This window comes from Rhipicephalus microplus, unplaced genomic scaffold, assembly GCF_043290135.1.
Source record: "Rhipicephalus microplus isolate Deutch F79 unplaced genomic scaffold, USDA_Rmic scaffold_59, whole genome shotgun sequence".
NCBI classification, from domain to species: Eukaryota; Metazoa; Arthropoda; class Arachnida; order Ixodida; family Ixodidae; genus Rhipicephalus; species Rhipicephalus microplus.
The window spans coordinates 2,159,114-2,162,761 of NW_027464632.1; positions in this window are offsets into that span (position 1 = coordinate 2,159,114).

Below are 3,648 nucleotides of genomic sequence, written 5' to 3' on the forward strand. Positions count from 1 at the left end.
CCGCAGCTAGAAACTCCACAACTCGAAACTCCGCAACTAGAAACTCCACAACTAGAAACTCCACAACTAGAAACTCCACAACCAGAGACTCTGCGATTCCACAACTAAAAACTCCACAACTGCAAACTCCACAACTAGACACTCCGCAACTAGAAACTCCACAACTAGACTCCACAACTTGAAACTCCACAACTAGAAACTCTGCAACTAGAGACTCCACAACAAGAAACTCCACAACTAGAAACTCCACAACTACAATCTCTACAAATAAAGACTCGGCTACAAGAAATTTCATGTCTAGAAAGTCCACAACTAAAAACTCCACAACTGGAAACTCCACAACTAGACACTCCACAACTAGAAACTTCACAACTAGAAACTCCACAACTATAAACTCCACAACTAGAAACTTCACAACTAGAGACTCCGCAACTAGAGACTCCACAACTAGAAACTCCACAACTAGAAACTCCACAACCAGAGACTCTTGCAATTCCACAACTAGAAACTCCACAACCAGAGACTCTGCAACTAGAAACTCCGCAACTAGAAACTCCGCAGCTGGAAACTACACAACTAGAGACTCCTCAACTAGAAACTCCACAACTAGAAACTCCACAACTAGAAACTCCACAACTTGAAACCTCACAACCTTAGGTTACGCAACTAGAAAATCCACAGCTAGAGATTCCGCAACTAGAACCTCCACAACTAGAAACTCCAAAACTCGAAACTCCACAACTCGAAACTCCACAACTGGAAACTCCACAACAGGACACTCCACAACTTAAAACTCCACAACTGGAAACTCCACAACTAGACACTCCACAACTAGAAACTCCACAACTAGAAACTCCACAACTAGAAACTCCACAACTAGAAACTTCACAACTAGAGACTCCGCAACTAGAGACTCCACAACTAGAAACTCCACAACTAGAAACTCCACAACCAGAGACTCTTGCAATTCCACAACTAGATACTCCGCAACTAGAAACTGCGCAACTAGAAACTCCCCAACCAGAAACTCTGTAACTAGAAACTCCGCAACTAGAAACTCCGCAGCTAGAAACTACACAACTAGAGACTCCACAACTAGAAACTTCACGACTAGAAACTCAGCAACTAGACACTCCACAACTAAAAACTCTTCAACTAGAAACTCCTATACTAGAGACTCCACAACTGGAGAATCTACAACTAGAGACTTCAAGCTAGAAACTAAACAACTAGAAACTCCACAACTAAAAACTCAACAACTAGAAACTCCACAGCATGACACTCCGCAACTTGAAACTCCACACCTAGAAACTCCGCAACTAGAAACTCCACAACTAGGAACTCCGCAACTAGAAACTCCACAACTAGAAACTCCACAACTCGAAACTCCACTACTACATACTCCACAACTGGAAACTCAACTACTAGATACTCCACATCTAGAGACTCCACAACTGAAAAATCCACAACTAGATACTCCAAAACTAGAAAATCCACAACTAGAAACTCCACAACTATAGACTCAACAGCTTGAAACTCAACACGTTTAAACTCCACAACTTAAGACTCCACAAATAGAAACTCCACAACTAGAAACTCCCAAACTAGAAACTCCGCAACTAGAAACTCCGCAACAGGAGACTCTACAACTAGAAACTCCACAACTAGAAACTCCAAAACTAGAAACTCCACAACTAGAAACTCCGCAACTAGAGACTCCACAACTGGAAACTCCACACCTTGAAACTCCACAACTAGAAACTCCACAACTAGAAACTCCACAACTACAGACTCCACAACTATAAACTCCACAACTACAAACTCCACAAATACAGACTCGGCAACTAGAAATTCCATATCTAGAAACTCCACAACTAGAAACTGCAAAACTAGAGACTTCACAACTAAAAACTCAACAACTAGAAACTCCACAACTAAAACTCCTCAACTCGAAACTCCACAACTTGACACTCCGCAACTTGAAACTTCACAACTGGAAACTCCACAACTAGATACTCCACAACTGGAAAATCCACAACTAGAAACTCCACAGCTAGACTCCACAACTTGAAACTCCACAACTAGAGACTCCGCAACTAGAAACTCCACAACTAGAGACTCCGCAACTCCACAACTAGAAACTCCACAACTAAAAACTCCACAACTAGATACTCCGCAACTAGAAACTCCACAACTAGAGACTCCACAACTTGAAACTCCACAACTTGAAACTCCACAACTTGAGACTCCACAACTAGAAACTCCACAACTTGAAACCTCACAAGCTTAGGTTACGCAACTAGAAAATCCACAGCTAGAGATTCCGCAACTAGAAACTCCACAACTAGAAACTCCAAAACTCGAAACTCCACAACTCGAAACTCCACAACTGGAAACTCCACAACAGGACACTCCACAACTAAAAACTCTTCAACTAGAAACTCCAAAACTAGAGACTCCACAACTAGAGAATCTACAAGTAGAGACTCCACAACTAGAAACTCCACAACTCGAAACTCCACAACTGGAAACTCCACAACTAGACACTCCACAACTAGAAACTTCACAACCAGAAACTCCACAACTAGAAACTCCACAACTAGAAACTTCACAACTTGAGACTCCGCAACTAGAAACTCCACAACTAGAAACTCCACAACTAGAAACTCGACAACCAGAGACTCTGCGATTCCACAACTAAAAACTCCACAACTGCAAACTCCACAACTAGACACTCCGCAACTAGAAACTCCACAACTAGAGACTCCACAACTTGAAACTCCGTAACTAGAAACTCCACAACTAGAAACTCTGCAACTAGAGACTCCACAACAAGAAACTCCACAACTAGAAACTCCACAACTACAAACTCCACAAATACAGACTCGGCAACTAGAAATTCCATATCTAGAAACTCCACAACTAGAAACTGCAAAACTAGAGACTTCACAACTCAAAACTCAACAACTAGAAACTCCACAACTAAAAACTCCACAACTGGAAACTCCACAACTTGACACTCCGCAACTTGAAACTTCACAACTGTAAACTCCACAACTAGATACTCCACAACTGGAAAATCCAGAACTAGATACTCCACAACTAGACTCCACAACTTGAAACTCCACAACTAGAGACTCCGCAACTAGAAACTCCACAACTAGAGACTCCACAACTTGAAACTCCACAACTTGAAACCTCACAACCTTAGGTTACGCAACTAGAAAATCCACAGCTAGAGATTCCGCAACTAGAAACTCCACAACTAGAAACTCCAAAACTCGAAACTCCACAACTCGAAACTCCACAACTGGAAACTCCACAACAGGACACTCCACAACTAAAAACTCTTCAACTAGAAACTCCAAAACTAGAGACTCCACAACTAGAGAATCTACAAGTAGAGACTCCACAACTAGAAACTGCACAACTGGAAACTCCACAACTTGAGACTCCGCAACTTGAAACTCCACAACTAGAAACTCCTCTAATAAAACTCCGCAACTAGAAACTCCGCAACTAGAAACTCCGCAACTTGAAACTCCACAATCAGAAACTCCACAACCAGAAACTCCACAACTAGAAACTCCACAACTAGAAACTCCGCAAATAGAGACTCACCAACTAGAAACTCCACAACTACAAACT